Source organism: Canis aureus, chromosome 6 (assembly GCF_053574225.1).
Source record: "Canis aureus isolate CA01 chromosome 6, VMU_Caureus_v.1.0, whole genome shotgun sequence".
In the NCBI taxonomy this organism is placed as follows: domain Eukaryota; kingdom Metazoa; phylum Chordata; class Mammalia; order Carnivora; family Canidae; genus Canis; species Canis aureus.
Window position 1 is genome coordinate 62,617,795 of NC_135616.1, and position 24,727 is coordinate 62,642,521.

At 38.0% G+C, this 24,727-nt stretch overlaps 1 long non-coding RNA gene across 1 annotated transcript in view; it reads right to left on the reverse strand.

Moving 5' to 3' along the window:
* LOC144316234 (uncharacterized) overlaps positions 1-21,617 on the reverse strand; it is a 54,477-nt gene extending 32,860 nt beyond the window's left edge. Inside the window, exons 1-2 of the long non-coding RNA XR_013382088.1 lie at positions 21,222-21,617; positions 11,907-12,166 (exon numbers count right to left, since the gene is read on the reverse strand). This is a non-coding gene — a long non-coding RNA (uncharacterized LOC144316234). The remainder of the gene's footprint in view (positions 1-11,906; positions 12,167-21,221) is intronic.
* Positions 21,618-24,727: the final 3,110 nt, after the last annotated feature.

The following is a 24,727-nucleotide window of genomic DNA, read 5'->3' on the forward strand; positions in this document are numbered from 1 at the left end:
TACCTCAAAAAAAACCCACTCAGAAATATACACATTATACACATTTATTTCCGTGGAATGAAGTGAAGATTGCTATGTGTCCATTATACACAAAGGAACAGAAACATCAGAAGGGGAAGTGAGCTGGCCCAGTCACCTTGTGAGTCAGTAGTGGAAGAGGCAGTGTTCTATCCCATGGCTTAGCCACTGACCATATCCCTCCTCTGTGTTCAGTAAGCAAGCCCAAAGAGACATAGCAGATCTGGGCGTGCACTAGCCCAGGGAAGGGGGAGATGCACAAAAGAGCTTACATTCAGGCAGTGAGTAACCCATATGGCACATCCAGAGAATGCAAATCAAAAAACCTCAGACTTCAAACTTCTGCTCTATAAGTAGATGGCATTTGTATTCTATAGAACAATATCTGGGCTACTTGCTTTTTTGTTCCTTTTTTTAAAAAAAATCTGAATAAAAGTACCTTTAAAATGTCTCCTTTGGATACTTTTTTCTAGATAAATATGTTTTAAGGTTGCTTTCTGCAACTCTATTTACTTCCTTTCTTCTATTCAGTATAAAATAACACTGGAAACAGGAAATATGATTTAGTAGGAACCTTCTGTTGAAAAGAGAACTACTAACATCATCTTTGAAAAATCAAAGGGTACAATAATCTACATTTCCAAAAACAAGTCCTTTAATGTAAAACTCTCCCTTGCTGTCTTCTGGGAAATAGAGTCCTTAAGCAAGTAACCTGACTTCTACTGCATTATTCTCCCATGTGATAGAATTTTACTTATTTTCTAGGCCATTCTTGGAAAAGACTTTCCAATTTTACCCACACTTTAACACTAAGCTCACTTAGCATCTCTTCTTTGAAATTTTCTTGATTATTACTCCCAGGCAGAGTGCATCTTGTGCCTAAATTCATCCACTAGACTGAAATGTCCTTCAAGCCAGGATTCTATTATATGTTATTCTATCCTGTACTCTCTTAGAGTATCTAACATGCACTTTTGCACAATATAGGGTAATCTAGAAGGAAAAGGTTATGTGGCTACCATACTGAAAGGGATGTTTCTAGGTGATTATAAATATGTGAGGGGAATATGTGAACATGCCTAGAAATACTACTAAAATGGGTATTTACGTGTATTCCATGTCATGCTAGGTGTTTAAGCAGAAAGTGGATGGTAACTCTTGAGAGATGCTATAGAGGAGTTCTTACAGCAAATGGGGAGGTAGATCAGATGACCTTTAAAGCCTTTCCAACTCTAGATTCCAAAATGATTTTTAAAAAGTTATGCCTTAACCGAATAATTCTGTTTAACTATTGCTTCCATGGACACTGCCTCTTCCATAGATGGTGCAACTCTTGGCGCTTTTCCAAACAGCATGATTAAAACACCCCAGTTTACAGTTTCTAAGGTAAGCTTCCCAGGAGGCTTCCTTTTTTTTTTTTTTTTCTTTTATTTACGATAGGCACGCGGTGAGAGAGAGAGAGAGAGAGAGAGAGGCAGAGACACAGGCAGAGGGAGAAGCAGGCTCCATGCACCGGGAGCCCGACATGGGATTCGATCCAGGGTCTCCAGGATCGCGCCCTGGGCCAAAGGCAGGCGCCAAACCGCTGCGCCACCCAGGGATCCCAGCCTTCTAACTTCGATGTAATTCCATCCTCCCTTCACTTGATCATCACAGAGGCCCAAGGTTCAGGAAGTCCACAGAGTGGTTGGAAGTTAGACTCTGTAACTGTCAATCCCAGAGTCAGAAATTTAAGTTTATGTGCCAGTTTTGTGCTTACTTGCTCAGCATGCTTGACCTCTGCAAGCATTAAGTCAGATCCAGAAGAGAGTGTGAGAATGATTATCTCAACATTTACCACTATTGCTCTTTCTTATCTTGTCAGTTGGGAATATTGAATGGACTTTTGGTGGGCAACCCAGGTGGCTCAGTGGTTTAGCGCCGCCTGCAGCCCAGGGTGTGATCCTGGAGACCTGGGATCGAGTCCCACATCGGGTTTCCTGCATGGAGCCTGCTTCTCTCTCTACCTGTGTCTCTGCCTCTCTCTCTGTCTCTCATGAATAAATAAATAAAATCTTTAAAAAAAATGGATTTTTGGTTATCACCATTCTTGCCCAATAATAAGCGCTGATGAAAGGCACAGAGCAAAGAAGAAAGCATGCTCCTTGAATATGCCACACTTGCCATGATTGGTGCTCCTTATGATAGCATTACTATCTGGAGCACACGCACAAAATACTGCTGAAAGGGACTATGCCCAACTCTATGGAGTAAGGGGGATTTCGGGCATCAGTGGGGTTTGAAGACTAAGTTAGCAAGAGTACTTCATTGCTGTCTGTCTGTCTATCTGTCTAAGTTCTAATCACAGCATATATCACAATAATGCTAGTCCCTATGTGTTGCAAATGTAAGCAGTCGAACTGATGCAGACTAATCCAGACCCAAAAAGTAATGTTACAATATGGTAAGCTGTTTCTTTATCTTAATTTTTTTACTACTTTGAAGGAAAAAGCTGATAAAGCAGAAAATACCTCAACAGACCTGTCACAGGTTTCCTTTTACCAATATATTTCACAATATAAATCTTTTTTGTGAGGTTAGTACAATCTTCCCCAGCTAGAGATTATTCTTGTCAATATAAGGATAAACACCTGTATATTAAATTCGGAAGCACAATTATCAGAAATTACATGAAGTAACTTCAGCTAATTGAAAAATATGTTCTCCGTTTAAAACTGATCCCTGGTGTTTTCAAGAGCTTCTTTGCCTTTATCGGGAAAATGGGATCTGCCTTGGTACTTGTGGAAGTAGTAACAGTGCAAAGCAATCAAACCACCTCCTATGGTTAACAACCCAACACATGAGAGCAAGGCCATTATTGCTTCTAAAAAGGCTTCTTCCATGATATCATTGTCAAGTGCAAGAAGATTACGTTGATGCATTGCTTATATATAAATATATGAAAAAGCATGTCCTAAGAGGGTTCTAATGAATATGGCAAAAATGCTCAAACCCATTCTATGGATTAAAGATTTATGTATGTATGTATGTGTTCATTCATTCATCCATTCATCCCTTTATTTATTTATTTATTTTCTATGTATTTCCAAATTTCTCTGATTTCCTTACAAATACCAGTCTTCTGTCGCCTAGCACATGTTGGTTATTTATTAAATAGTTCCTAGGGTGAATTAAATCAAATATCTGGTTAATCAAACACTATAAATTCACTCTTGCTGACCAAAAAAAGAAAGAAGGCAGGCATCTCATCTCAGTTGCTATAAATCTGGTGAGTTTATTCTGGGACAAGTGACCAGAATCAGATGAGTTACAGGACCCTCAATAACTCATTGCGAGGCTAGAAAGGAAGAATCCCATCCTTTCACTTTTCTGCTGAGAATCACTGACCAGAGCATGGAAAAACCCCAAGCTCAGCACCTCTGCTTTCTTTAACCAGTCCTGCTGGCGTCCTGGCAGACCAATTTGGAAACCATGATTAATCCCCTGGTAAACAGAAAATAGGCTCTGGAGCCAGGAGAAGCCAAACCTGAGTCACCCTCTGGAGACTCTACTCTTAGCCAATTTAACTCTATCTCCTCCTCCAAGAGCTGGCTAACTTGCCTGGTGATTTTCAGCACACAGAAATGCCTTTCCTTGATGACAGAGGAACTCAAAGAAACAGAGACTGAAGTGTCTCTGTGACTGACCACAAGCTGGTGTAACCCACATATAAGCGGGGTTACCATGTCCTGTATGGTTCACATGAAATTGGCAGGAACACCAAGCTCCATAAAATGGAAAGTCAATATCCTTCACAGTTTCTCCAGGGGTTGGGGGGAAGAAGGACAATGTACCTAGATTTCTCTTTGTCATCAGTGGCGCAACTTATTTTGGTCTGCCATCCACTGTGCCATTGCACGAGAGCTACGTGGTTGTTGCCTCATGCTAGACATGACCCTGCTTCCTTCACACACATACCTCACTGGTGCTTTCCCAAGTGTCACTGACTCAAGGCTCTGGGTCTGACTAACTTTTGTGCAAGATCCAAAGCAATGGTGACGATATACATGGAAGCACCAAAAATTAGTTAAAAGTAAAATTAAATAGCCCTGTACTTTTTTTAAAGCCCTGTTCTTAAAAGCCCTTCAACTGCCCTCGCTCCCAAAGGTTTCTTACCTGCTGTTCTTTCTCCTCAGGCTCTGCTCTCCTCTGTTCTTACCTTCCTTCTCTACTTCCTCCCTTCCCCTCTTTCTCCCGTTAACCCCTTCTCCTAAATTCTATTACTTTATTATGTGTTACTTTGGTTTCCCTATTTGCAGATTATGTCTTCACCTTGCATGCCGAAAACATTTTCCTAAGAGGAACTTTATGACCCAGTATTCAAATACATTTACACACACCTACACACATGGATAAGCACACTCACAGACACATAAACACACACACAAACACCTGTGACCCTCAGAAAACACAGGAGCAGAGCTGTGAGTTCCCAGGAGCTATATCCATAGGACTAGAATAGGAGAATTGAACAGAATGAAAAAGAGATTTTTAAGTTGTGTTTTAACTCTTAGATATCAGTATGGATTTTCCATTACTTTTCTAGGGTGCAATGCTCACTGGAAATATTAAAGATTCTCAGCTGCTGTGTAACTCTGAGGATAGGTGGGCACCGAGAAGTCTAGCTTCTATTGTTCAGCACACAACCTTGTGCTTCTTTCTGATAGTTCAGGTGATCACTTTCCCCAGGTCCACATACTGTTTCAGCCTCTACACTTTTGCTCCTTCCCTCTCAATCCCACCACACACACACACACGCACGCACGCGCGCACGCACACACACATCCAGTTGCTCTTGGAATGTTTTTCCACATTTCACCTCTCTGAATCAGATCCATTCTTCAAGATTTTCTGCATAAAGTCTCCCAGATTGTAGCCTTTGATTTTATTCTTTCTCCCACCAGTCATTTCATTTACCTAGGTATTCCTCTCAAAAAGTAATGTGCATTCTATGAGGGCAAGGACTGTGTCTAGTGCTTTCTACAAAGGACCCTGTATTAACTAGCCACAGTTCTAGACATGCAATAGATGCTTAGCTAATGTCTGTCAGATGGACAGACCACAAGACCTTTAAACTACAGTGTAATTAACCATAGCATAGTTAACCACAAATACTAATACGTCTTGATGAGGACAGCTAAGAAAACCCAGATCCCTGGAAATAGCATAGTACAGATTTTGGTAGCTCTCATCTCAAATCCAATAGCTAACCTTTTTGTGACCTTAAGCCAGTCACTTAACTTTTGTGAGCATTACTATTTCCTATTTGTAAAATAAAAAATAAAAATAAAAATACCTGCTCTCACAGCTCATCAGTAGTTGCAAGGATTAAATGGGAATACAGTATTTCCCCCTTATCTGCAGGGAACACATTCCAAGACCCTCAGTGGATGCCTGAAACCGTGGATAATACCAAGCCTTATATGCTTTCCTATACATACACAACTATAATAAAGTTTAATTTATAAGTTAGGCACAGTGAGAGATTAAAAGCAATAACTAATAATAAAATAGAACAATTATAACAATAAATGTAATGAAAGTTAAAGTGCTCTCTCTCTTTCAAACTATCTTATCGGATGAGATGACGCAAGAAGCAGTGAATGACACAGACATTGTGATGTAAAGTTAGGTATTATTGACCTTCCAATGATTCATCAGGAGGAGGATCATCTGCTTCCTGACCCATTGATGATGGGTAATGAAACTGTAGAAGCGAAATCGTGGATAAGGGGGGATTACCATGTATATATATATGAAAGTGATCTGAGAAGCACTGTACACAAGAGAAGTACATTATTACAAGTATTATGATCCTCTGGGTATTTTTAAAAGAGCTTACATACTTTATCAAGCAGCATAATTATAGATAGAAAATCTCATATTTATTCTGAAGCATTGCCCAAAAATAAATGTTGCTATTATTTTCTAAGAACATTTTCTTATCCATAAAGGAAGATTTATTACAGTTCTATAACTCATGCAAATATATAAGCAAAATGTCTCCTGTTTTTTTTTTTTTTCTTCAACCCAACAGAATTTGTTTCATTTCCTGCAGGATTAGCTATCATAGGAAAATCAAGGTATATAAAAGCCATCTTGGATGCTAACATTATGAAAATTATTACACTTTAACTCTCAATAGCAGACTGTGTTAGGAAAATATTTTAGATGTGGCAAATTTTACTAAACACAAAAGAACAACTATTTTTAGAATTTTAAAATAATAGCAAGTACATTTTCTTATTTTAAGAATCTAGTGAATTTTTAAGTATCTTATCCTACAGATTTTTCTTATTTTAGTGTGTATTAGTTCCTGTGGCTGCTATAACAAATTACCATAAACTTGGTAGCCCAAAACCACAAAAATTTGTTGTCTCACTGTTCTAGACACTAGAAGTTTGAAATCCATTTCATCAAACGGAAATCAAAGTGTCTGCAAGGCTACCCCACATTCTACCCACAGGCTCTGAGGAGGAGTCCATTCCTTGTTTCTGCCAGCTTCTCTTTGGTTGTGAGCATTCCTTCACTTCTGGATGCTTCACTCCAGTCCCCTCCTGAGCACAGGACAACCTCCTCTTTGGCATAACTTGTCTCTCTCTTATGAGGATGCTTGTGAAGGCGTTTAGGGCCTACCCAGATAATCCAAGATAATCTCTTCTCTCAAAATCTTTAATCACATATGTAAAGACCTTTTTTCCAAATAAGGTAACATTTACAGGTCCCAGGGATTAGAACATAGATCTTTCGGGGTGTCATTTTCAACCTAGTACACCGAAGTTCTCAAACTTTAGCATTTATCAGAATCATCTGGAAGATTTACTAAAACACATACTGCAGGGTGCCTGGATGGCTCAGTTGGTTAAGCATCTGCTTCAGCTCAGCTCACATGATTCTGGGGTCCTGGGATCGAGTCCTACATTCGACTCCCTGCTCAGCCAGGAGCTTGCTCTACCCGTCCCTCTGCCACTCCCCCTGCTTGTGCTCTCTCTTTCAAATAAATATATAAAATCTTTAAAAAAAAACAGATGAATAAAAATAAAACACATATTACTAAAACCCAAGCCTAGAGTTTCTATACAGTAAGTGGGAAATAGGCTTAAGATTTTGAACTATTAGCAAATTCCCAGGCGCTGCTGCCGCTTGTCTCAAGCTCACACTCTGAGAACCACTAGATTATGTTATCCAGTGCTTTTAAAATTATCTTCTTATTTCATTCCCCCCCCCAAACAATAGGTCATCAACTTTTTAAAAAAAGATTTTATTTATTTATTCATGAGAGACACAGAGAGAGAGAGAAAGAGAGAGAGAGAGGCAGAGACATAAGCAGAGGGAGAAGCAGACTCCTCACAGGAAGCCCATTGTGGGACTCCATCCCTGGAGCCGGGACCACGCCCTGAGCCAAAGGCAGGGGCTCAACCACTGAGCCACCCAGGTGTCCCGGTCATCAACTTTTTGTAGGCCTTTTGTACCTAGTCTAACATCAGACATGTTGACAGTAACAGTGCAGCTGCTACCTGTTTCTCCTTCAGATAGTGCCAGGCTTTCTTCTCACTAATCGAGCTCTGCAGTGAGACATATCCAGAGATCAATTTTTTTTTCTTCCATGGATTCATTTGGTGCTCCCATTGGTGAGAGAAAGCATAGGATTTATTAGTTCACATTCCTTAGCTCAGCAGTCAAGGGCCATCATACTATGACTTTATATCATTCTTCCAGCTTGTAGCTAGACTCCTTGCAGGTCCCCAAACACCCTCTGCACACCCTTCCCAAGTAGGAGACTTCCACATGAAGTTTTAGCTACATGAATTATCTGCTAAAGCTCCATCTATGCTTATCAGAACCCCGAGTATTCCAAGACCTAAAAAATAATATGCTAGGCTTTTCTGGTACCTTTGGCCATATCTTGCTAAAAGATGCACAAGATAAATCAATCACAGATGCTTACAGGGGTAAGCACCTGCCTCTCCAAAGTTCCATCTATGCTTATCAGAACCCTGATGTTCCATGAAGTCCAAACCAACTACCTAGTCTTTCTTGTTCAAATCAGTATGGTCACTCCCTCTGCACAGAACTTTCTATAGCACTTCCTGTGCTTTTAGTGATTAACACTATTCTCTCTCTCTTTTTTTAAAAAAATTGTATTTACTTATTCATGAGAGACACAGAGAGAGGGAGAGAGAGAATGGCAGAGACACAGGCAGAGGGAGAAGCAGGCTCCACGCAGGGAGCCCGACATGGGACTCGATCCCGGGTCTCCAGGATCACACCCTGGGCTGAAGGTGGCGTTAAACCGCTAAGCCACCCGGGCTGCCCTACTATTCTCTTTTGAATCATGATTATCTATGCAACTTTTAATGCCTCCATGTATTATAAACTTCTTAAGGGTAAAGATTATTGCTTGTTTATTTTCATTTATTTTGTGGCACCCAGGACTGTGCTAAATATTTGTAAAATTAGCAACAGAATATTGTTTGCTGTTTAGCACTTCATGTCTGCTCTATTCTCTCTGCAGTTCAGATGCACAGGTGCAGCAGCTGTTTTTTGCTTTGATGGCTCTGTATCACACTTTTTGGGGGGAACTGCTTCAACTTCACCCCAACTATGTGGCTCTCACAAGTGCTAATCACAGCACCCTCTCACATAACCCATATTCCTTCCTACCTTTCCCGTGGATGTGAGCCTCTTTCTTAGGATTTATTAACTAAAGTCTAGAGAAATGAGGCTTTTCCTTTCAGATAGAGAAGCTAGGGCTCTGTCATCCCTGTGAGGAAAATAGGCTTAAGAGAACGAGGTTAGCATGCAAAGAGATAAAAGCATAATTAGAACAGAGATGGGACTCCTTATGCCATCAAATCCCCAGGCTCTGTGGTTCCTGCTACCTGGCAGTTTCATTATATGAGCTAATATGGTCTACTCTGGTTCAAGTTAGATTTTGTCACTTGCAGTCAAGAGTACTGACTACTGGGAAAGGTAGGACTCATAATCCTTTCATAATTCTTGTGAGAAAAGTAACACCTCCATTGTCCTGATGAGAGTTTCTAACTCCCTATGTATATTACACCAGGCACAGACCTTGAAGATATTAGGTAGAAAGGAAAACTATACATAAGTAATTGTTATGAGTAGAAAAATAAAAACAGAAAAGTCCTACTCTTTCCCTTCACGAGAAATTTTCACAGGACTCCTGGTGAGGGAAGCCAATGTTACCAGTTTTACATGTGATAATTTTAAAGAATAAGAGCCAGAGAGGTCAAATAGCCTGATTCTCTCTTTTTAAGAAGCTTAGATATAATAGAAGCTTATAGAAGCTTCTATTATAAACAAATTAAAAATTTGTTTATAACAAATTAAACAAATTTTTAAAAGTATACAATTAAATTGTAAACAATTTATTGTTTACAATTAAAAATAAAGTATATGTAAACAAATTAAACAAATTAAAAATAAAGTATATATTAAATATACTTAACGTATATTTATTTAACGTTAACAAATTAAAAATATATGACTACTGAGGTAGAAGGATGAACAATGTGCACCGTGGAGGCACAAAGGAGTGGATATTTCAACCTGGAAGCATTAGAGAGAAAGGACTGACTTTATGGAGGTAGTAACACTCGAATCCAGTTCCTTGGGGCAGAGACTGGCTTACAATATCAAACTTGTTCTTGCTAGACTTCTACTCATCCATATGAGAAGCACTTGTGACTCAGTCAACAAGGAACTTATAAGACACCTATATAGGTGAGGTGCAAGCTAAGTAAGACAAGCATCCTCTTTTCAACAAGCTCATGGTTTAGAGAGAAAAAGAGAAAACCTCAACTTTTATTTTTTTAAAGATTTTATTTATTTATTCATGAGAGACCCAGAGAGAGAGAGGCAGAGACACAGGCAGAGGGAGAAGCAGGCTCCCCACGGGGGGCCCAATGAAGGACTCGATCCCGGGGTCCCTGGGCTAAACTGAAGGCAGACGCTCAACCCCTGAGCCACCCAGGTGCCCCAAAATCTCAACTTTTAAAGTACAGCATGATCAGTGGATAAAATGATATGGTGTCTAGGATTTTCTTTCTCCAAAATGGATGGGTAACAGGAAGCAAGTGGAGGAACTGATGAAATAAGGCTTGCAGGGGGATGATAATTGTTGCAATGAGGTGTGGTGGTTTCGCAGTGTGTCAACTTGACTACACTGAACCTCATTTCCCATAATTCTCTTCCCCCTATGTTTCCGGTTACAGTGGTCTGCCAGACCCATTCTTGTTTGGAATTGGGGGAATAGAAGCAAAGTTACAGCTATTTTTATAGCCTTACATATTGTTTACCTGCTTATTCACCAGCTTGGCTGGTGACCAGCCTACCTACCTCTGTTCCACCTACCCCTGGAACTTCCTTCAGCTTCTCCAACTCCAGGGCAAGGTGTGTCTACCTGGCTCTTTGATCATGGGCTCTGAGTTGAGTAGGACACCCACGCTACCGAGGTGAGAGGCAAGATGAGGTTCAGTCCATCCTCCAAGTTCCCGGCTCCAGGTTGTTCTTGCTTCTCCACTTTACAATCCTCTTCCCTTCCTGATTGCCCATCCCGGGCACCCAGCAGCAGATGCAAGGACAACAGCCTTACAGACACTATGGAATGAGGTCCCACAGTTGCAAGACTGTAGAAACCTACACACATGTATATGTATACAGGTGTCCCCCGCTTTTGAAAGTTCACATCATGCCACTTTGCTTTGATGAAAAGACCTACATTAGTACCTGTTCTGGTTAAGCAAAAGAAATCCTAAGAGGATTTTCACTTTTCAAAAGAAAAAAAAAAGGGAAAAATAATGTTCAGGGTTTGCTTTGCAGTGAGCCTTTATAGAAGCAATGAACACCCCAAGCAGCGAGCGCTCCTTCCCTGGGGAACTACATTCAGCAACTCATCGAGCTGCCATGGCTTTGAACTGTGTCTGTAAGAATCTGATTTATCTTGTGCATCTTTTAGCAACATGTGGCAAAAGGTACCAGAAAAGCATAATATATTGTTTTTTGGAGTCTGGGAACACTCAAAAAAATTTCCATATAGGGGCGCCTGGATGGCTCAATCAATTAAGCATCTACCTTTGGCTCAGGTCATGGTCCTGGGGTCCTGGGGTCCTGGGATCCAGCCCAGCATCAGGCTCCCTGCTCAGCCAGTAGTCTGATTCTCCAGTTCTGCCCTTCTACCCCCACTAGTGCTCTCTCTCCCTTTCTTTCTTTCTCTTAAATAAATAAAATCTCTTAAATTTTTTTCTCCATATAAATAAATGGGATTGATTTTTTGCTTTACATCATTTCAGCTTGTGAATGGTTTCATAGGAATGCTCTACTTTGGGATAGCTAAGGAAACCTATACTTAGACCCACACATATCCTGGTGCTTCTACTTTACTTATTAAACTCTGAATACTGGGTGACTAGTACATCGTGTTCATGTTCTTACTCTCAATTTTTTGGATACATTTGACATTTTCCCAATTACTATTTTCAGTTCTCTATGGGAGAATTTGGTGATAGATGTGTACAAGATGCTGTAGAAGCACTTGAGCACAGCCATCTCAGACATGGAGGAAGGAGCAGAAGGGTCCTTCTCACGGGCCAATCTCCCTGTTTGTATCATCAGCTCCCTTTATTTTCTTTCCCCCTAAATGCAGGTCAGGTTAATCCCTTGATCCTCTTCTCTCTAAGCATCCACTCCCAAATTTCAGGCAGCCTACTTGTGGCATAATTCTTAATTTTCCATAAATATCTCAGTACTCTTACTGAACTTCCAAACTCTCATTTCCAACTCCATGTTCCATATCTCCTTATTCACAAACAGCCAAATAACATTACCTTTCAGAAGTAAAAGCTAATTCTTCTGACTTCCAGTTTCTCTTGGTCATTCATTTCTGGTCTCTAAACACCAAATCTGGAGTTGGCTTAGACACCACCTCTCTTCCGTACAGTCTTTGGCCATATCTTGTCAATGTACTTCCACAGGTCTTCTGCTCTAGGCCATCAAAATAGACTTTCTTCTCTTCATTATCTCACTCATCTGATCACTCCTTTATTCATTCAACAACAGTTTTCTAAACACCTATGATGTAGAAAATCTTGAGACAGAAAGGAAAAAATATATCCTTATCCTGTGTCATTGCTTAAAAACTTACAGTGTATCTCATTACTTATAGAATTAAACCTGTGCTCTTGGACTTTAAAGCCATCTAAAATCTGGCCCTGTCTCTGGGAGATGTGACTGCTCCCAGGGTGAGCAAACTGTCAAAGAGGCTTTGGGGAAAGACTGTCTCCAGAACAAGAGCAACCTTGGAGATCAGACTGGGAAAATGTTTGTCTTCCTGTATCATTATGATTCTGGCTGAGAATTAAAAGCACACAGGTTTCAATTTCTTTCTATGTTAAAAAAAAAAAAACTGTGATTGTACAAATGATATGTGTCCTTTTTTTTCTAATTTCAAAGTATTTTTCAAAATATGAAGAAGCAAAAAAAAAAAACAACAACAACAACAATGACCTATCATACCACCACCCAGAAATAATCATTTTTTGTATTTTGGTGAGTTTTCTTCAAGAATACTTACAGCTTTAATTTATAACACTATAAAATTTATAGCTTTAATTTGGATAACACTGTACATACTGTTTTCTAATCTATATATTTCACTTAACAATTTGTTGTGAGCAAATTACCATGTCAATAAATATATTTTTCATCTATCATTTTTAAAGGTGCTGTGCTATTCTATTGCATGAACATAACAATTTGTGTACACCCTTTCCTTTTGGGGGACATTTAGGTTATTTAGGACATTTAGGTTATTCTGATTTTTTTTCTACAACAAAAAGGTTTGCAATATCCTTATAGACGAATCTTTCTCTGCATTCTCAATGTTCTCCTTAGGATAACTTCCTAAAATAGGATTTCAGGATCACAGGGAATATATATTTTTAAGGGTTTTGATAAGAGACCATGTCTTTTTCTGAGGATCATTTGAAACATTCATATGGGGTTTCAGCAACATGCCAATGATATGGAGTCTGAAAGTGACAGAACTAGGGATCCCAAGGTGGCTCAGTGGTTTAGTGCCGCCTTCAGCCCAGGGCGTGATCCTGGAGACCCGGGATTGAGTCCCACGTTGGGCTCCCTGCATGGAGCCTGCTTCTCCCTCTGCCTGTGTCTCTGCCTCTCTCTCTCTCTTTCTCTGTGTGTGTGTGTGTGTGTGTGTGTGTGTCTCATGAATAAATAAATTTAAAAAAAGCTTTGAACGTGGCAGAACTATACATAAAATGCCCTTAATCCTTCACTCTCTAAGGATATTAGAACTCTTGGGGGCCAGTAAGTTAATTAATTCCTTGATACAATATATATTATCTTAATAGTTTGAAAGACAATAGTTTATGTGTAGATAATACACTCTGTAAGAATTTTACTCATCATTTTATAGTACTACTTAATTTCATCCAGGGTTTGTTTCTATGAGTAGACATTTGGGTTGCTATTGTTATTTTTTTAATAAGTAGATATTTTCTGTTTTAGCACAATAAGATAGTAATAAGTTTGTGATGAGATGATATGGCAGGACACTTCCACTCTACCATTCTATAACAATAGAACTTACCTACGGAACTGAGAGCTATGTATCTTACCTCCCTTGCAGCTAGGTATGGCCATGTGACTAGGTTCTGGCCAATGATATGTAAGCTAAAGGGATATGTGCCCTCCCCTCTGCCCTTCTCTACTTCCCACCGGTTGCAATGCAGATATATGGCAATTGCAAGGGCAGCCATATCAGACCACAAATTGAAAACTTCATGTTGAAGATGATAGAGCAACTAAATAGAAAAAGCCTAGTTCCTTCTTGTACTGTGAAACTACCAAATCAGCCCTAGTCTACCTAAGCTTGACTATTTTGTAAGAAAGAAACAAATTTCTATCTTGTTTGAGACTATTATTTTGACTTTGTTTTAGGAGCTGACTTGGTATCCTAATACATAGGGAAGATTTGGGGAGCTTGATTATTTATTTTAACTGGCCACTAACAAAATAGTTCAACTGATGGATCAAATTGTAAAAGAGACAATTGTAAAAGAGACAACCTTTTTAGGTTAAGGGGCAAGGAATATTATTAATAGTCAAGTAAGTAAAAGCCAAAATATTTTACCAGAAAAATGTGTACAAACTCTTTTACCATCTAATGAGCTTTTTCTTTGAATCAGAAATCCAGTTATGTAAATGAATTATTTGGCATACTGCCTTTTGGTTTGCTTCTGCATTGTGTAAAAAGTTATACTTAATAATCTTGGTTTAATTTTATTCTTGATTTAATCAATTCTTGTTTTAATTTCTGTGATTCAAAGACTTCTTCACTGTCCTTGATATTCAGCGATAGTATAAAGGTAAATAAGTCTTCAAATCATAAAAATTAACTTAAATTGCATATGAAAATATGCAAACATTACTGTTTTATAAATTCTAACTGTATTTACATATTATCTCTCTAAAATGACCTAGATACCACCAACTGAATGATAATTTTATAGTACTAGTAAATATATGAAGCTGATGATCTTTTTAGCACTTTAGAATAAGGAACATCAGAAGACAGAAGCAATTAGGTCACAGATAAGTTGATTTGTAGACCTTGGAGACTTACTATAAGTAAGTCTTATATATTTTCTAATATATTTAGGAAGTTATCCTAAGAAGAACATTGAGAATGCAGAAAAAGATTCATCTATAGGCATATTTATTGCAAAACTTTCTGTTGTAGAAAAAAATCACAATAACTTATATATATGTATATATGTGTATGAATATACACATATACACACAAATATATATTTATTTATATATGTATATATGTGTATGTATATACACATATACACATAAATATATATTTATAGCCATATATACATCTCCAACATTCATTTTTTTCTTCTTAATAGCACCTGGATTTATTTTTGGGAAAGAGAAGTCTCCTGAGTAGTGTTCAGTCCTATAATTCCAGTTGCATATATCCATGGAAGTTGAAAAGACTAGATCCTTTCCAGTCCCCTATTCACCCCAGCCAAGGAGCAGGCATATGAGGAATTAGCCATCAGGTGCTGTCCCCTGGACTTTTGAAGCATTAAGACAGAAGGAAAGAGCAATGGCCATAAGAAGTATTCTGAAGTGCCTAAAAGTCCAGGACATTTCTTAGACTTATTCCCTAATATTCTATCAATCCTGAGCTCACCATCAACATGACCAAATCCTTTCATTCCAATAAATACTCTTTAGCTTTAAAGTCAGTATTTCTTAGCAGCAGACAAGGGACTCTTGCCACCATATAATCTCTTACCACCGTATGATGTGACCTCTCTTTTCCTACTGAATAATCTGTGCTAAAAATCTAAATAAATGAAGAAGGGGCACTTGTGTGGCTCAATAAGTAAAGTATCTGCCTTCAGCTCAGGTCATGATCCCAGAATCCTGGGATTAAGCCCCACATTGGGCTCCCTGCTCAGTGGGGATTCTGCTTCTCCCTCTGCTCCTCCTTTCTGCTCATGCTCTCTCTCTCTGGCTCTCTCTCTCTCTCTTTCAAATAAATAAATACAATTGAAAGGAAGGAAGGAAGGAAAAAAAGAAAGAAGAAAGAAAGAAAGAAAGATAAAAAGAAAGAAAGAAAGAAAGAAAGAAAATCATGCTGAAAGTTTTATAAGGGTATAAACATTATTTTGTTAGCTATAACTTGAAAATTCAGTATGCGTATTTTAGTTTTCTTCATTTTTGTTTTAAGATGCAAATATTTTGTCTGAAATGTTAAACATATTCTTCAAAACTTAGGTAATTTTTTAATTCTTGAATTATTCCTTTTTATACACTAATTTCACATCTCATGAATCAATCTGTGTTCTTTAAAAAGAATTAGTAAATATCTGATACAGTTTCCATCTCATATTTTATATTTTTCACACAAGGAACCATAAACAATTAAGTTGGTAGCCAACTTAATTGTTAAAATCAGTTAACTCAACACTCCTAATGGACAGAATTATTTGCCTCTTATTTGCATGGTATTTTACACATCAGCCAAGCAGAAACCACTGGTTGCTAAGCAACAGCTTTCCTCTCAATGACCAGAAATAGAATACATAGAAGGGCAATTTCTAAAATACAATATACATATATATATATGAAGTTAAAGAGAAACTCAGCCCTAGTTTGGCTGTTCACCCAGAATGCTTGTCATGAATATTGAATTCATACTGACAGTGTGTGAATTCCAAATATATTTGATCATGAATTCTTCAGTAACTACATAATCTTGTATTTTTCCCCATATCTTTCTCACTACTGAGAAACCATGAAGTAATACAGAAACCAGGTTTTGAAGCAAATTTCCTTAGAAAAACTACTTGTAAACTGTACACTTAGGTTTTGTTGAACCAAGTCATTGCTAACATAGCATTAACATTTCTGTTGCAATACTTCTTTTTTTGGTTAAAACTACACATTCAGGAGAGCCTGGGTGGCTCATTCAGTTAACTGTCTAACTTTTGCTTTTGACTCCTGCCATGATCTCACCATTGTGAGATTGAGACCCACATATGGCTTGGTTCAGTGGGGAAACTGCTGGAGGTTCTCTCTCCCTCCCTCTCCTTCTGCCCCCCCTCCACTCATTCTTTCTCTCTCAAATAAATAAATAAATCTTTTTTCTTAAAACTACATATTTAATGCTCTGGGAGGATATACTCTAACCAATTAATAGTGATTACCAGAGGGAATGACCATTTGCTTTGTCCTCAATGTATTCTTTACAATAAAAATAATAATTGCTAGTAGTTGCTGGGTGTATGTGAAATGCTGGGCCCTGTTTAAGTTTATTCTGTGTATTGTTACATTGGTATCCCCTTTTGGCAGATAAGGAAAGGAGGTCCAAAGAAGCTGTGTGACCTTCTCAAGGCCATGTATCTAGAAAGCAGTAGAATTCTAATTCTAAAGCAGAATTCTAATTCAGGCAGAGACACTCCAGGTCTTCACTTCACTATTCTTCCTTTTCTAAGGCAGTTCATAAAATACCTTTTTTTCTTCATTATACTATCTCAGGATGCACAGAATTATATCTGGGTCCAATTCATTAACAGCTTTTCACCTATGGTTTAAATCAGTTTCACATCATTAGGAGTTAAGAACATAACAAACCTAACAAGTGTATAAGGATCAACATGTGGGCTGATTTCAGTCAACAGAGAATTGAAATGGTGCCAATTCAACTGAACCTGGGGCTTCACACAGTGTTTACCCAAGTAGACCATGCAGTTACAGAACTTTCTAAAGAATTGCTTTAAATAAATAAGACTTCTGGGAATTGGTTTTCTTCTCAAATGTATACTTAGTAACTTTTAAAAAGATTGACTTAGTAGACAAAAAAAAAAGTAAAAATTAAAGACAAATTCTTCTCAGTTAGAGTACTTGATAATAACTATCTGTTCAAGATGTAGGAAAAGTATTTGACAAAGTACAACATCTATTCATGATATAAAAAAAAAACCCTCAACAGGGATCCCTGGGTGGCTCAGCGGTTTGGCACCTGCCTTAGGCCCAGGGCGTGATCCTGGAGTCCCAGGATCGAGTCCCACATCAAGCTCCCTGCATGGAGCCTGCTTCTCCCTCTATCTGTGTCTCTGCCTCTCTCTCTCTCTCTCTCATGAATAAATAAATAAATAATCTTAAAAAAAAAAACAAAACTACTGATTGGGAGAGGATATTTGCAAATAACACGTCCAGTAAAATGTTAGTATCCAAATACAAAAAAACACCTTATGCCAAAAAAATAAATAACCCAATTAAAAGATGGGCAGAAAATGTAAACAGACATTTCTCCAAAGAAGACATACAGATGGCCAACAGATACATGAAAAATTCTCAACATCACTCATCATCGGGAAGATGGAAATCAAAACTATGTTGAAATCACCTCATGCTTGTCAGAATGACTAAAATAAAAAATAAAAGAAACAAAAAGTGTTGGTGAGGATGTGGAGAAAAATGCTCCTTTACTTTTGGTGGGAATGCTAACTGGTGCAGCCACTGTAGAAAACAGTATAGAGTTGCCTCAAAAATTTAAACATAGAATTATCATATGATCCAGTAATTCCAGTACTGGGTATTTACCCAAAGAATACAAAACACTAATCTGAGAGGATATATGCACCCCCTATGTTTATTGCAGCATTATTTATAGTAACCAAATTATATTGTATCTATGCAAGCAGCCCAAGTGTCCATTGATACATGTATGGATAAAGAAAATAGGGTATATATATATATATATATATATATATATATATATATATATACACACACACACACATACATATAATATATACATATATAATACATATATGTATTGTAATATATTATACACACATATAATACATATATATGGTATGTATGTATACATATATCGTGAAATAAGTCAAAGAAAGACAAATACCATATGATTTCACTAATGTGGAATTTAAGAAACAAAACAAATGAACAAATTTTAAAAAAGAGACAAGCCCCAAAATAGACTCTTAACTATAGAGAAGAAAGAGATGGTTATGGGGCCAGGGAGGGGAATGGGTGAAAAGGTGAAGGGGATTAAGAGTATATGTACCTTGATGAACACTGAATAATGTGTAGAATTGTCAAATTATGGTATTTTACACCTGAAACTGATACTGCTGTATATTGGCTGGAATTAAAAGTTTTAAAAATACAAAAATATAAATAAAATGCTAGTGGTTTGGAAAATAAATATCCTTTCAAAGTAATTTTACCTTCTCTTTGTTCTGTCATTTGAATTTCTAAAATACTATATAATGATAGAAAGCCATGTTTTAGTGTATGTTTCTCTTTTTCTTCCTCACTTTTGAGCTCAGTGCTGAAAAGGTATTTACCAGCAATCAGCAGAAATCATTTTCTCCTTCAATTACTCCCATCCTAAGGAGGTAAATAAGGTATTCAAAGTAAAGAAAAACATAAAACAGGCCAGGAAGGAACCACTGAAAGTTTTGCTGACTAAAATCTGGATTTAGGAAAGAAAGAAAATCCCAAATGCAGTGTTTGGGATTAGAACTTTTTAAAGACTTTTTCTCATCCATTTATTCATCCATTCATCTAATATGAGGACATGACACTGAATGAAATGTCCAATTTAATGCTTACCTACAAAGAGAGGGCACGGATGCATAAACCTGAAATCATAGTTTAATAGGTAAATGCTATAATGGAGGTAGGAAGAGAACCACAGAAGTCCATGGAGTTGACCACCCAAGAAACTGGGAGTCCAGAAGGCTTCCATAAAAGGGTAACATGGGAGCTGGGGCTTGAAGCATGAGCAGGAATTTGCCATGGAGTTGAAAGGAGTTGATTTCCAGAGTTAGAGTTAATAAATGTGCAAGGTCCCGGCAAGATTAAAGGGGTTATGGTGTAATAAAAACAGTGAGATTAGGCTAGGGAGATAGGATGGGCCAGGTGGTTAAGGATTTTATTTATGGTAGAGAATTTGGACTTTATTCTGTGGGCAACCAGGACCTGATAGAGTTGCTAGAAGACAAGGAAGCATGTTATAAATATGAATGTTATAAACTATGGCAATATAAAAATAAAAGTAGAACTAAGGAAAATTGGGAGGAAAAAGAGTAGAACAGTGGATACCTATGCAAATTTCCTCAACTTTCATAGCTAGGAGTCAACAGATACATCTTAAAATCAGTCAGAAAATAGGGGCCATCTATATTGTCCAGTCATTGAAGGCAACCTCTAGAACTGAATATATTATTGAAGGTAACAAATATCAGAATATTACAAAAGATAGTAATTTAGATAGAACTTTCCATGAGAATCCTTCCCATTCTTTATGGCAAGTAATCAGTACATATAGCTCAGAATTGATACATCAAAAATAGAAATTAGCAGCAGAGCTTAAAATAGTTGCCTTTGCAGAAGGAGACTTGGGTGGAAAATACTTTCTGGGGACACCTGGGTGGCTCAGCGGTTGAGCATCTGCCTTTGGCTCAGGTCATGATCCCCAGGGTCCCAGGATTGAGTCCTGCATAGGGCTTCCTGCACGGAGCTTGCTTCTCCCTCTGCCTATGTCTCTGCCTCTCTCTCTCTCTCTCTCTCTCTCTCTCTCTCATGACTAAGTAAATAAAATCTTAAAAAAAAAATAAAAAGAAAAAGAAAATACTCTCTGTTGGTTTTGATACCTAGAATTCCCTGTATTTGACACAAAAGACAAAAGTAGCATAGATGCTCTTTCTTCCTCTTTCATCACTTTCTCCAACGGGGTATTTTTTACTGCATTACCTTTATGATACAACCTCTTACCTCCTCTCTTAGGAGAAAGTCTCCAAAGGGATGTTTATTGCTTTTCTGGGTACTGTCCTCATTCATATAATGAGAAAAACAGTCTTTAGCCCAAGCACTAATGATAAAATACAGACTCCTAAAGACTTCAATGAGCTTAAAATAGTCACTACCAATATCTCTTCTCTAGGTACAGAAAACATAAGGAACAAGAAATGCAAAGATTTTCATCATAAGTTAATTGAGAAAAAACTGTTAATCGTACCATAGGTGCTAAATTAACATTTTTTCTATTTCTTCATGGTTTTTCATGCATATTAGGGAAGCTTCAAACCTTATTAAAAACCATCTTAATTACTTAAATGGAAAAATGTCACAAGGGTTTTAACACTCGTTTGGAAATAACATCTTTGTGACAAAATTCAAACTAATTTTTTAAAAACCACATTCGAAAAACTCAACAACCTGCCAGAAGATTATGCTAAAAAGGAAAAAGCCAGTATCCCTTAAAAAGAAAATGTCTGTGTTACCGTTCTTCAGACAAAAAGAATGGCATCCACTAGATCATATGCAAATACAATTTTTTAAATATTTCTCATGGTAGGCTTATCTACACAAACATTGAGGCATAATCAATAAGTCTTTCCTTTTCTTGTGCAAAAAAACGTATATATTTATGAGGTCATACTTTATAATACTCAGAAGTACAGGGACTGACTCTGCAAGACTTGGATTAGAAACTCAACCTGAAACTCAATCGTAACCATGGACAAGCCATTTGATCTAAGTCTTAGTTTTCTAATTCTACTTACTCCAAGAGTTGTGATGAGGGATTACCCAGAAGAATGGATGTAAAGTGCTTAGAGGTTAAAAAGGACCTTTTTAAAATAATAATAATAGTAGTAGTAGTAGTAATAATAATAATCATCATCGGGGATCCCTGGGTGGCCCAGCGGTTTGGCGCCTGCCTTTGGCACAGGGCGGGATCCTGGAGACCCGGGATCGAATCCCACGTCGGGCTCCCGGTGCATGGAGCCTGCTTCTCCCTCTGCCTATGTCTCTGCCTCCCTCTCCCTCTCTCTCTCTTTCTCTGTGACTATCATAAATAAAAAAAAAAAATTTAATAATCATCATCATCATCATGGCTGGAGTTAACATATAATAAGCAAAACATTAGAATTTTGTTTAGTTAGGTGATATGGATCCAATAAGGGACACCCAAACAGTGTCCTAGGAAAAAATAACTAAAACTCACAAGGCAGATTATGACATCAGCCAGTCCCTCAATGGCAGCACAATCTATTCAGGCCACCTCCTGCTGGAGGTGAATCTCTTCCAAGAAATGACTTTTCATTGAGAACTATTTTCTCATGAGCCAGAAAAGATTTGGTTACCATCTACTGGAGTGAGAAGTGTAGTTATGTGATCAAGGGTAACTCCTACAAAACACTTCATAAATCCAAATGCTGAATGCCAACAGGATTTTCTTCTGACAGTTTTATTCAAACATGTTGACTGTTCCAAGGTCAGGCAGTCTTCTCTGGGCAGGGAATGAGGTGGTGAAGCAGAGGAGGTATTGAAAATATGCACATGGACAGAGAAAATATGTAACCTGAAAAGTCAAAAATAGTACTATCTGTCCCTTTATGGAAAAAGTTTGCTGATCCCTGCTATGGAGTCTAGACACTGACCTTTGAGAACCTCTGCCTTAAGGATTTCAAACTCTAGAGGCAATAAGATCAAAACCTTGACTCTTGCATAACTAATGATATAACCGCATTCCTCTAGTCTTGGTTCTAGGATACTGAATAGAAAAGGACATTTTCCTTCCTCTGTCTTTTTGCTTGAATTTTTATATATGAAATCATTCACTATTAGACAATCAGTTTATTGGATGACATTGAATTGTCATTCAATCAGAAACTGTCATTTGTTCTATCACTGGCATTGAAACTGAGAATAAGAACAGGAACTTCCCTGAGGCCAATAACCCTCTGGTCATGCAGCATGCAGTGTTACCACCCAGCAACAACAAATAATACTCAAAGCTAGAAGAACAACTTGAGAATTCTGAAAACCATTTTTTTTCCACGCATTTTTTTTGGCATTAGAAGGACTGTGCAGGTGCCACTACTTTGAAGCCAGCAAACTTCTTTTACTACCATGTTCCTACATAAAATGCTCCTCCAGTATTTCAGTGTTTGCAAACAGTATAAAGCTAACATTTGTTCCAGCAAAAAAAAAGTGAATACATTGTACTAATAGTTTTCTCTTTTATGGATTGTGTACAAAGCAGTAATGTCTGGGTTACAAACATTATGAATACAAATGTAACTATTCTTAGAGTGGTACTCCCTATTCTCTCTCCACTGTTATCACGCCCACCTGGTTTGAATAGTGAATTTAATACAGGAAATTATTTTTTGAGACTCCACCATGTGCCAGACAGTAAGTTGGGTACACTGTTGAACAGAACATAATCTTCTTCTATAAGAAAATAATTATTTGAAAGTGGATATACAAAGGGTGCTTGGGTGGCTCAGTCAATTGGGTATCTGCCTTCAGCTCAGGTCATGATCTCAGAGTCCTGGGATTGAGCCCCCTGTTGGGCTGCCTGCTCATTCCTGCAATGAGGAATCTGCTTCTCCCCCTCCCTCTGACTCTCTCCTTGCTCATTCTCTCTCTCACTCTTTCTCAAATAAATAAAATATTTTTTAAAAAGTGGATATACAAGAGTTATCCATTGACTCATTCATTTATCCAACAAATAAATATATTGAGCTAAATGCTATACAAGGGGCTGGGATTTTAGCAGTGAAAAAAAAAATCCTTTTCATCTTAAAATTTACATGTTAGTGGAGGGAGATATATATTAAGCAACATAAGTAAATAAAATAAATTAATATAAAACAGAGAATAAAGAATGACAGAATACGAGATGAAATTTTAAACAAAGGGGACCATAGAAGGCCTCATTGACAATGTATCATTTGAGAAAACTGGTAGAAATGAGAGTATACATTACAAGGTGGGAAGTGTTCTAAGTAGAGGGAATGGTAAATGCAAAGGTCCTGAGGTAGGAGGGTACCTTGGCAACCTGAGGAATAACAATGAAGGCAGTATGCCTGGAGCAGAGTAAATAAGGAGAAAGAGTAGTAGGAGACAAGGGAAGTGGGAAGAGAGATCATGTTAGATAGTGTAGGCCACTGTGAAGACTTTGGGTTTTAGTCTAAATGAAATAAAGAGCCTCTGAAGGATTTTTTTTTTTTAAGATTTTATTTATTTATTCATGAGACACATTGAGAGAGAGGCAAAGACATAGGCAGAGGGAGAAGCAGGCTCCCTATGGGGAGCCTGTTGCGGGACTTGCTCCCAGGACCCTGGGATCATGACCTGAGCCAAAGGCAGATGCTCAACCACTGAGCCACCCAGGGCCCCAGCCTCTGAAGGATTTTGAGCAGTTGTGGAACTGACAGATATTTTAAAGGTTAGTTCTGCTATGAAAGTATTAAGTATGGAAGACTGTATAGTAAAGGGATTCACCTAGGCTAAAAGGTCAATGAAGGCCTCCTGAACAATGGTATTTGAGCCTGAAGAATTTGTTTACTGTGGGGAGTTAGTGCTAGGGCAAAGGGAGGTGCTCTCTTCAGACAAGATGGCCAGGTGATGAGAGAAAAGAGCAAGTTGGAGGCTTTTAATGCCACAGTGAGCATCTTCTACTTTCTCTTAAGTCTAATGTGGGGAAGGGAGTGACACAATTTATTCGAAGTTTTCTAACAACTATCAGATTGTTATTTGTAAAATGGAATCAGTAGTGGTTTTTCAAACCACAGGTCGTGACTCATCAATTCAGGAGATCACCAGATGGCGATTTTTAAAAAATGAAATAGAATAGAAAATATCAGAATGCCCCTCAGGTTTTAAGGGTAAGGATAATTGCAGGAAACTTTTGATTCTGTATTTATATATACGTGTGTGTGTGTGTGTGTGTGTGTGTGTGTGTATGCGCTTGCATGTGTGTGTCATTGCCCAAAGTTTGAAAGTCACTTGATTAACAGGAAAGAGATTTAAAAAAATAAAAGGGAAAGCAGTGGAGGGAATATGCTGGAATCTTTTTAAAGGTATCTCTGATCACTGAGACAAGAGAGAAATAAAGCAGCCTATAAAGCTCTTGCGGACCCACCTAATGGATCCTAGGGGCAAATGAATGGTCCAGGGCAATTGAGCAATTGGATGGATGGCTGAAGTTGAGATTGTGGGTACGTAAAATAGTTTAGATTTCAACATAATACCTGCAAGTCATCACAATGGAGATACT